The sequence below is a fragment of the Castor canadensis genome, chromosome X, assembly GCF_047511655.1.
Source record: "Castor canadensis chromosome X, mCasCan1.hap1v2, whole genome shotgun sequence".
Taxonomy (NCBI): Eukaryota; Metazoa; Chordata; class Mammalia; order Rodentia; family Castoridae; genus Castor; species Castor canadensis.
Window position 1 is genome coordinate 91,323,732 of NC_133405.1, and position 10,739 is coordinate 91,334,470.

The 10,739-nt window shown below is 41.6% G+C and overlaps 1 long non-coding RNA gene across 27 annotated transcripts in view; it reads left to right on the forward strand.

Annotated features, from left to right (window-relative positions):
- Nucleotides 1-10,434, forward strand: part of LOC109680997 (uncharacterized) — a 45,306-nt gene extending 34,872 nt beyond the window's left edge. For 25 of the 27 annotated variants that reach the window (XR_002211864.2, XR_012444446.1, XR_012444459.1 and 22 more), the window contains one exon: nucleotides 156-4,141. This is a non-coding gene — a long non-coding RNA (uncharacterized lncRNA). Of the gene's footprint in view, nucleotides 1-155; nucleotides 4,203-5,515 lie in introns of those variants that run through there. The other 2 variants (XR_012444457.1, XR_012444438.1) reach the window with 2 other exon arrangements.
- Nucleotides 10,435-10,739: the final 305 nt, after the last annotated feature.

Sequence of the window (10,739 nt, forward strand, 5' to 3'; positions counted from 1 at the left end):
GAAACCCTGTCCCCTAACTGGATGGTATTAGGGTATGGGAGTTTTATGTAATAATTTGGATTGGATGAGGTCATGATGGTAGAACCACCATGATGCTATTAGTGTCCTTTTAAGAAGAGAAAGATGCTGGAACTGAGCTGGTTCTGTTTGCCCAGTTGCAGACACAAGAAGAAGACACCATCTGCACACCAAGAAGCCAGCCCTTTCCAGACATCAGATCTGCTGGTGTTTTGACCTCAGACTTTCCAGTCTCTAGCGCTGTGAGCGATAAATGTTTATAGTTTAAGCCACCCGGTCTATGACACAATAGTGCCCCTTATCTCCAGGGAATGAGTTCCCGGACCCACTCATTAGCTAAAACCACAGAAAGTAGCAAACCCTATGATTTACTGCCTTGTCCATCCATCCTCTGTAAGCACTTATAAAGCATTGTAGCCATGGCTTTTGCAGTAACACTAGCAGGAATTTCTTAGCAACCTCGACCTAATAATGGTTTATTTTTCTTGTCAAGAACTTCCAGCTTTTCACATAAAGGAAGTACTGTATGGCTTTCCTTTGACATATCTGAACTGCCAGCATCACTACTCTTACATTTGGGGGCCATTATTAAGTAAAATAAGGGCTACTTGAACACAAGGATTGCAATACTGTGACAGCTGATCTGATAACTGGGATGGCTACTATGTGTCCAACAGGCAAGTAGTGGATGCAGTGAAGATATGATATATAAAGGGATTATTCATGGGACTGAGTGAGACTTCGTCATGCTACTCAGAATGGTGCACAATTTAAAACTCATCAAGTGGTTTTTGGGGGGTATTTTCAGTTTAATATTTTCAGGCCACAGCTGAACACAAGTAACTGAAATAGTAGAAAGCAAAACCATGGATGAGGGGGAACTACTGTATTCTGTTATAGCAGGCCAAGCTGACTAAGGTTCTCTCAGGCTAGTATAGACACACATACTTCCTTGGATTCATCTTTGTATTATGTATGTCATTTTCCATCCTTGCTCCCTACTTTTTTGCATACTCATAATAAAGGTGCTCTGCTCTCCTTAGATGCTAAAGACAGAGGCAATACTACAGTCAGAGCCCTGGCAGAGGAGGTGGTACACAGGCCCAAACATGTAGCCCGAGCCCAAGGGTTGGTGGCGGAGCCTTATACTAAGTCCAGAATACATCCTGTCTTCAGTATGAGCATCACTCCACATGAGCATGTCAGCAGCACTCTGCCAGTGTAATTTCACGGGATCCCCTGAAAGTAACGTGGCACCATGCAGCAAGGGCTTTCTTCTCGCAAGAATAGAACCTGGCCAGGGACCTGTCTGCATGGCCTTGGCCCCAGCTAGTGTCAGGCACTGGAGAGAGCTTAGAAACCTTGAGAGTGGCCGCCACTTGTGGAATCTAAGGGCAGCACTGAGGACAGCCTTGACTCTTCCGGGTAGCACATGCTGTTGTCAGTCTTGGTCATCTGCTCTGACAACCTCAGATTTTTGTTTTTTGTTTTTTTGTTGTTGTTGTTGTTTTCTGAGATAGGGTCTTGCTTTGTAGCCCAGGCTGGTCCAGAAATTGGAATCTTCCTGTTTCAACCTCCCAAGTGCTGGTGTGCACCACCACACCTAGCAACCTTGGTGTTTTAATTATTTGGTGCCTTGGCCTCTCAAATCTCAGGTGCCTCAGCAGCTTTCTGATACCAACAAATATTTTTGTCTTTCACCCCTTTTTGAGTTGTTCTCACTGGGAGCATTAGCCTGCTAAAAGCTGTTGTATCCTCACCAAAAGCAGGAGTGTCTCTAAGATTTTTGTTTCTTCAAAGTGTTAACAAAAACCAGGTGAGGTGCAGGCATCCCTTTTGTGTACAAGGGAGAAGAAAGAAGTTCCTATATATCTTTTCCTCATCACTCAAGACTGACTGTTTCAGGTGGAGCCATCCTGTGTTGTTGCAGGATCAGTAGCACTGGGAGATGAGGAAGGAAAGTATATTTCTTTTTGGCAGTACTGGGACTTGAACTCAGGGCCTTCACCTTGAGCCACTCTGCCAGCGCGTTTTTGTGATGGGTATTTTTGAGATAGGGTCTCGCGAACTATTTGCCCAGGCTGGCTTCAAGCCACCATCCTCCTGAGTAGCGAGGATTGCAGGTGTGAGCCAGCTGCGCCCTGCAGAAGGTGTTTTTCAAATGCTACACATAATAGTCATGACTCCCAAATTCCCAGAGAACAGGTGGCTGTGAGTCTCCATATGCCCTCTTTCTACACAGTCCTCTGAGCAGGGTCGGGGGCTGCCACTACTGCCAGGTAAAGTCTCTAGTCTCAAGCTCCAATGCCACCATTCCCTGTGACAACAAGTGATGGCTCCAACCACAGTGGTCAGCTCTGGGTGCTGATGAAAAGGCACATGGGAGCTTCTTGCCTCTGCAATGCTGGCAGAGTTGGGGTGGGGGTGTTCCCCCTCTCTGCGGACTTCAGGAAAGGCATTTGCTCCCTCAACTCCCTAGCAGAACAGACAGACCTGGCCAACACAGAAATAGCCCATAAAACTTCCCCTTTTTTAGCTGTCATAGGCCCCTAAAGCCGTTGTTCTGAAATCCTGAGTCATGTCTTATAGGTTGTCAGATTCCCAAACCAGACCTGATAATTCACTTTTGGGAAGAAAGTGCCTTGGCTAGAAGGGGAAAAAATCTAGTGCTCACTTGCCTGTGACTTTGGGTGGTGGATAGAAGGAAGATTCCAGTTTGTGAGTAAGACATTGAACCCTTTGCCATGATGTCTTCCCTAAAGGATGTTGGCCTCTGGTGGTTCTCACATATGCAAGCCACAGGGCATCTCCACACATCTCCCTCCATTCTTTGCTGTCTTCAGCCTCAGGATATGGAGCCTGGCACTTTATTTATTGCTGGTTTGCTGAGAATTTATATTGTAGGACTGGTGGTGTTGGTCAAGCTGTAGAATGCCTGCTTAGCAAGCATGAAACCCTGAGTTCAAACCTTAGTACCGCCAAAAAAAAATCTGGATAATAAGACTTTATAATTGTAAATGGACGTCAAATTTTATCAAATCTATTTTTTGTAACTATAGATATCATTGTATTTTTCTCCCTTGTTACATTGACTACATTTTCAAATTCATTGGCATTACTTTTTCATATTTTCACCACTATCGTTTAAATGTTTACACTGTAGTGGAAGCCCACTATATCAAGGACATTTGAGAATTTGTGTTTTCTTTTTTTCTCCCCTCACTTAGCTAAGAATCCCTGGCTTTTATTAGTCTTTTCAAAGAAATAGCTTTGATTTTTCTTCATGGTTTGTCCTCGAGGCGTGTGCAAACAAACATGATGGACAAAACTTGTAAGAAGTGCTAAACGTAGCACGCAAGCTAGGCGCTTAGGAGATATGAAGAAAACTCACCCTGTGTGCAGGATAGATAAGAAATAAGCAAGTGGCTTTTAAAATGGGCATAATTCACAAAATGTCTTAAATACAGTTAACAAGAAAGTTAGATTATAGTTATTTTGTTTTTTGTTTGTTTGTTTTTGGCAATACTGGGGTTTGAACTCATGTCCTCATACTTGCTAGGCAGGACTCTACCACTTGAGCCACTCCACCAGCCCCAAGCAAGTAAGTCAGTAGTAAGGCATGCTGCAGATAAATAGAATAAATGGGATATGTAATGGAACAAACAAGAGTATTGCTTATACATAGAAAGGGACAGGAAGACCAAGTCATAAGATATCCTACCACCCGAACTATATTATGCCTACATTGGCAATCAGTATCCTCTCATTGAACACAGAAAAAAAAAAAGCTGTCACTCTCAGGAGGCTAAATTTAGTGAGCAAAAGCTGAGGGAAGCAGGATATGTCATGGGTTGTGTGCACTTTCAGTCGTTTTGGGTCTCTTATTCAAGCCTTGGTTCTCATCCTCAACTTAGTGAGGCTGATGCAACAGAGACAGACAGAGAGAGAGGCAGAGGCAGGGTCTGTGACCATTGCCTAACAGCAGAATCTGGAAATGTGGTTCTTCACCCTGTTTGCACCCTATCCCAAGTGTGTTATCCTCTGCTTCTTGATGGTTTTTAGTTTTTTAAATATTTTGTGTTTTTAGGTTGACTTAATAAACCATGTTATTCGAGCACTTTAATTTGGTCTGCAAGCCTTTCTCTTCTGGGACCTCACACATTAACAGGCTCCACAAGATGAAGGTGAGAAGGAATCATAATTCCTAGTTTGGTGATTTTACATAAATAAATCAGAAAATACAATGAAATAATTGGTTAAATTTTTGAAGGCCAGTATTGATCTGGGTGGTTATAGGGCAGCTATCGTTCACAGGCCTGATCATAGGGATCTTGAGTAGTCTTGAATGCTCTAGGGAAAAGGCTGAAGAGGGATCATAATTTTAGTTGCGAAGTTTTAGCTAAAGCAATGAGACAGCTGGCATAAATGATGTGGGAGGTGGGACCCAGGGCTGGCCTAGGGGACTTTCGACTGTTCTCTAGTACTCACTCCACTGGATATTCCCCCCTCCCCCGCCCATTTCCCTTCCTGTTCCCTTTTCACCATACTCTGCCCTCTCATTGCCCCATTTACCTGTACTTACTCCTTCATTACCCTCCTCTTTCTCCTGTACTAATTCCAGCCCATTCTCGTCCTGCAATTCATCCTCATCCCTTCCTGTCTGGGTTTGTGACTCACTTACCTCCACTTGCCCACTTGTGGCCCATCAGGTTGCCATGTGTTCCCCAAGAAACAGGAGTCTCAAGATCCATGGGAAATAGTGTGATCTCAGCCCCCACCCCACTGTACTGTGATGTTTTGGGGGCAATAAATTATGTCTGTAATATTATCAGTTATTATGTTTGGTCACAAAAATACAGGTTACAGAGTAGTTAGATTAGATTTCAAGAATCTTTCCATCTATATTGCAAATGGATGGATCTTACCTTTAGGAACCTATTTTTAAAATGTGAAACACATTTTATTCTCAGGTAATCATATCTTTTAAAGTCTTTAGGAAGATGATGGCATTATCATCACTTTCCAATAATAGAAGTATAAAATTTCAGTTTCCCTTTTACATCTCATATAAAAATAGATCTTCACCTAAAAAGCAATGGTAGCAGTCCTTCTAAGGTGAGTTCAATATTAGTTAATGTTCTGTTGCAAGTATTTCATACTTTGTACATTAATAGGTTTATTATATGTGAAATGATCTACTGTGACATCTACTCATAATAGATGCCATTCATTACTTAATATATGAAACTTCAAGCTTACAAAGCTGATAAAATAGAGGACTAACCTTTAATGGCCCTGATACCCCAGAAAGAGTGTCTATCTGTAGGAAGATCAAATGGCTATTTCTAGTTCCTTTGGGTATCCTCCCTGAACACTGCACCAGGAGCATGCAGTCATCCCCACATTTCCTTTCCCTGAAAAGCAACTGAATGGGACATGTCTGGCTTACAGAGTTCATCTAAAAAACAGAGGGAGCCCATGACTCACTTTCTTGCAGGGTAATCCAGAGACAAAAAGAAGACCTGGAAGGGCACAGACACGGTTTCAGATCTAACTCACCCACCTGTTTTGGTAAATGGAAATCCTGTCTATTCCCACATTTTGTACAGCTTGGGTTGCTCACTTCCACCAGAGATGGCCTATGAGGACCACATATGCAGTAATTCACAAGCAGGACCTCTTGTCCTGCAGCATATGTGCATATAGTTCTTGGCTGTGGCTATTCAGACTGTGGGCCTTGATTTTTGTCTCTCACTTTGAAAAATGTGTCACCAGCAGTAGTGTCACTTTGGGGGAGAGTAACTCAAACTCCCTGTGGATATGGAACGATATTGGTGGGCTTTAATACAGGATCTTTGCACAGATATCAGTGTGCATCCTAAGTAAGAAATGTGTTCCAGTCTCAATTATTTTAGGTTTAGGTGACCTGAGAATCATTTTATTTGACAAGCAAGAAAATAATGCCAATGTGCCTTAAGACTTGATTGAATATCTGTTCTGTCTGCCCATCTATTCAATGTATTCACTCAAAAAAACCCTCCACATTGAGCATGTGTAAATTAATTATGAAATCCTATATCTAGACTCTTACTTCATTGTAATATAGAATAAAGTATGCTTCTTAACATTTTATTTTATGAAAAGGTAGTATATCTACATAGTACAATCTTCAAAAACTGTGAAAGGATACACAGATGTCTCACTCCTGGTTTCATCTCCCCAGCCACCCACTGACCGCTTTCCTTCTCTGAGGTAATCTGGGTTACACCAGCTTCTTGTGTCTCTTTCCAGACATAGTTTATGCTTCAATGGGGTACTTATCCTTTCCCCCTTTTATATGCAGACGGTAGCATATTATACTCACTACACTACATCTTGTTTTTCCTATCTAATAATTTAATTTGGAGATTATCTCATATCACTATAGAAATGACACCCAAGTTCTTTTTATTCCCTTTGTCTAAGTAGGAGTTTTCTGTACAAATATATTAGTGTTTGGGAGAAGGAGAACCCCGGTGCTGTCGTTTGGGCAGCTTCCCAAGTTTGATCCCTAGCACGATAAAAAATTGTTTTAGGCCAGGTGCTGGTGGCTCACACCTGTAATCCTAGCTACTCAGGAGGCAGAGATCAGGGGGATCACGGTTTGAAGCCAGCCAGGGCAAATGGTTCATGAGACCCTATCTCGAAAAAACCCATCACAGAAAAGTGCTGGTGGAGTGGCTCAAGGTGCAAACCGTGAGTTCAAGCCCCGGTACTGTAACAACAAAAACAAAAACAAAAATTGTCTTCAACAAAATTGCACAGGCAATTCAGTGGAAAATTGGAGTTCCTATTTCAAAAAATGGTTCTGAAACAATTGGATATTCAAAAATAAAGCCACACTAAGTACCTTCACCATACATAAAATTAACTCAACATGGATCGTAGACCTAAACCTGAAATCAAAACCTGTATTTCTGGAGGAAAATCTGGGAGAAAATCTTTTAAACCTTGAGTTAGGCAAATACTTCATAGAGATAACACCAAAATTCAAAAGACATGTTTAAAGAGATTGAAGCCACAGAATGGAAGAAAATACTTGCAAATCAAATATCTGTCAAAGAACTTGTATTGAGAATATAAAAACTATCAAAACTAAAAAGTGGGTCAGAGGATAGGTACTCATCAAAGAAGATATGCAAATGGCAAATAAATACATAAAACGTTGCACAACATCCTTAGTCATGCATATAGGAACTTCAAATTAATACTACAGTGAGTTACCATTATACACCTGTTAGAACGGGAGCCAGGGCACCTGATAATACCAAGTGTTGATGTGTACATGGAGCAACTGGACCTCTGCTATCATAGGTAGGAGTGCAAAAGTAGCACAGGCCCCTTAGCGATGGTTTTCCAGTTGTTTGTGAAGTTAAGCTTGTACTACCATACAGCCTTGCAATGCTGCTCTCAGTTATATTTACTCTGGTGAAATGAAAATTATACAAACTCAAAAACCTAAAAATGAAAATTTGCATAGTAGCTATATATATATAGTGTTGGATATGGATCCCTGGACCTTGTATATGCTGGGCAAGTGCTCTACCACTGAGCAGAATCTCCATCCCCTAGCAGATATATTTTTAATCAACAAAATCTGGACACAATCTAAGTGCGTTTGAACCAGTGAGTGGATAAACAATGTGAGCCTACACGATATAATACTGGTCAGCAATAAAAATGAAAGAACTAATGACACATGTGAGATGTGTCTTTGAATTTATTATGCCAATTGAAGGAATCTAGGGTCAAAGGCAAACCTACAGAGACTAAAAATATATCAATGATTAGGGGGAAGAGTTCAGGAAGGGGCTTATTGCAAAGGAGACAGAACTTTGATATGAAATCTTCACTGTAGTGGTTACATGACTGGGTTTACCCAAATTCACAGAACTATAGCTGGACATGGTGGCACACAGCTATAATCCCTGGACTCGGGAGGCCGAAGTGGGAGGATTGCAAGTTTTGGGCTAGCCTGGGCTATCTAGTGAGACCCTGTCTCAAAAGAAAGAAAAAGTCAGAGCACACATAGTATCTGTCCACAGTGCCATAAGAAAAAGTCATCCATTAAGGATGCTGCATGCCACCTCACTGTCAAAACATAGTGCTCTTGAACTAAGAATTGTGCAGGTCACCCCAACCCTTAATCCTGTCCTCAGAACAAATATGGAAAATAGTCTGCATTCATTCAAAGCTTCTTTAAGAACAATGGAAAATGAGAAAACATTCTAGGCGAAAATAAGACGTTGGGGTTGAAGTGTGGTAACCTTTTGTGTGATGGCATGCCTATGTTATTTTTCATATACATGAAGCATACCTAGTTAGTTGATTTGTTCTTTAATTTGTCAAACTGGTAAACTACATTAAACAAGTCAGTGAGTATTTTATGACCATGCAGTGAAACCCAAGTACACAGGAAACTCAGCCAGAAAGGACACATGGAAAGAGTAAACTCAAGTAGCACAACACTGAAGACATTTGTTTGTACTTTTCTCCTTTAAAACATTAAAATAACAAAAGGCTGAATGAAAAACAAATGTCTATTTGAGGAGGCTGGTTTTGGAAAATCAGTGTTTTTTTAATTCTATGAGGCCATCAAATGTAATAATATTGGAACGTGTCCTTGGACATGAGAGGATACCGCCACTGTTAGTTTGATTAAAATTTCAGGTATCAAGAGATTACATATAAAATGATGCTGAGGAGATTCCAAGATGGCGGCTAGAGGGAGGAAGCAGAAAGCGTGCCTCCTAAAGTAAAATCTTGGAGAGACGCTGGAGATAACACCTTACAGGACAAACCACCGAGAAGAGGCAAAACTTTGACTCCTCCACACCTCCAGCCTGCACATAGCATTTCCACTTCACATTGAACGGAGAAACCAGGAGGGCTCCCGCACCGCCGCCAGACGGCAGCACCCAGACGTCTTGGGGAGACGCGGACCACAAGGTGAGCTAAGTGGTACGCGGTACTCCCACAGACAATCCTGGGCCAGACCAGCATAGCCCCCTGGACAGACTGACCCCTACCCAGGGAAAAAAGAAAAAAAAATAACTGAATAATAAGCAATAACAACAAAAAAGACATGGAGCAAAGAGGAAAGGGCGCCCTGAGTGCCGAAGAGAGGGGGAGGGGAAATCCTCACAACAAGCCTGCTGGAGAAGGCAGGAGCGGCAGCACATGCCCAGCAACCAGGAGCGGGAAAGCTTGTAAAAGCAGCGGTGGGAGGAAAACTCCACAGGAGAGGGGGGAAGACCAACTTCCCATGTGAGCTGTAAATAAACAAGCCGGCTGGAGAAGGCAGGAGCAGTGGCACATGCCCACCAACCAGGAGCAGGAAAGCTTCTAAAAGTGGTGGTGGGAGGAAAACTCTATAGGAGCGGGGGGGGGGAGACCCACTTCCAATGTGAACTGTAAATAAACATGCAGGCCTGAGAAAGCTGGTGCAGTGTCACCTCCCCCAGTGTGCTTGGAAAGGGGAAAGCTTGTAGCAGTGGCGGTCCGGTCGCAACCAGGAGAACTCTAAGTAAACAAAGCCTGAGGGGCTAGGTGAGTGTTAAGCTCACTCCTGAGATCTGCATAAATAAAGCCTTCAGCAACAGCAAGCTGACAGCTGCAGGCATGTGATCCACAGTCTCAGCCATTCAGAGAACTGTCTCCAGACTCCTTTTTTTTTTCTTTTTTTCTCTCTACCTTTCATGAGACAACAACTGAACTACACCTGCATGCTGAAAACTTACTGAAACTGTAATGCATTTGAACTTGGGACACTTTGTGGGGTTTTTTTGTTTGTTTGTTTTGTGTTGTTTTGTTTTAGATTTTTTCCCCTTTGATGAGACAATGAAAGAACTACTTAAGAGACACCATCTCCAGGATTGGAGGCTGAGGAACTAACACCAAAATTATTAAGACTGAAACTTTATTGCATTTGAACTTGAAGATTTTTTTCATTTATTTATATATATTTTTTGTTTCAATCCACTTTCTGTCTCTCTAATGCCTGTTCAGCTTACTCTTGATTAGTACACTATCTCTCCCTCTTTATATCTTTGAAACTTTTTTGTTTGTTGGTTGGTTTTCTTTTTTTCTACTTGTTTATTAGTTTTTCCCTTTTTCTTTAACTTCTTTGCTTTCCATCTCCTCTCACCCTTCCATTCTAAATATCACCATTGTTATTATTACAAGCTAGAAAATACTTAATTGCACAGAGTACAGGGACAATAACAACACCACAGGCAATGATGGGAAGACAGAAAAAACAGGGACCAGTTTCCTCACAGCAAAAAATTAGTACAGGAACCAGAGGGAAATGAAAAAACAGATACTCAGATCCAGACTCCAAAAAAATGAAGATAAAGTATGCCAAAGAACCCAATGAAGCCCACAAGAACAATCTAAAAGAAGAAATACTACAGGTAATCAATTAGAATTTTATAGAGATGATACTGGATATGGTCAAACAAAATGTACAGGAGACACTCAAGAAATTCGAAGACAACAAAAGTAGAGAATTTGAAAAAGCACAAGAAGAAATAAAAGAAACCATAGAGGCACTGTATAAACACCAAAGTGAAACAAAGAACATGATTAATAAAGAAATAAATGAACTCAGGACAAAAATAGACATTAAAGAGGAAACCACCCAGGATATGGAAAACCTCAGGAAAAAGACCGAAACAGAA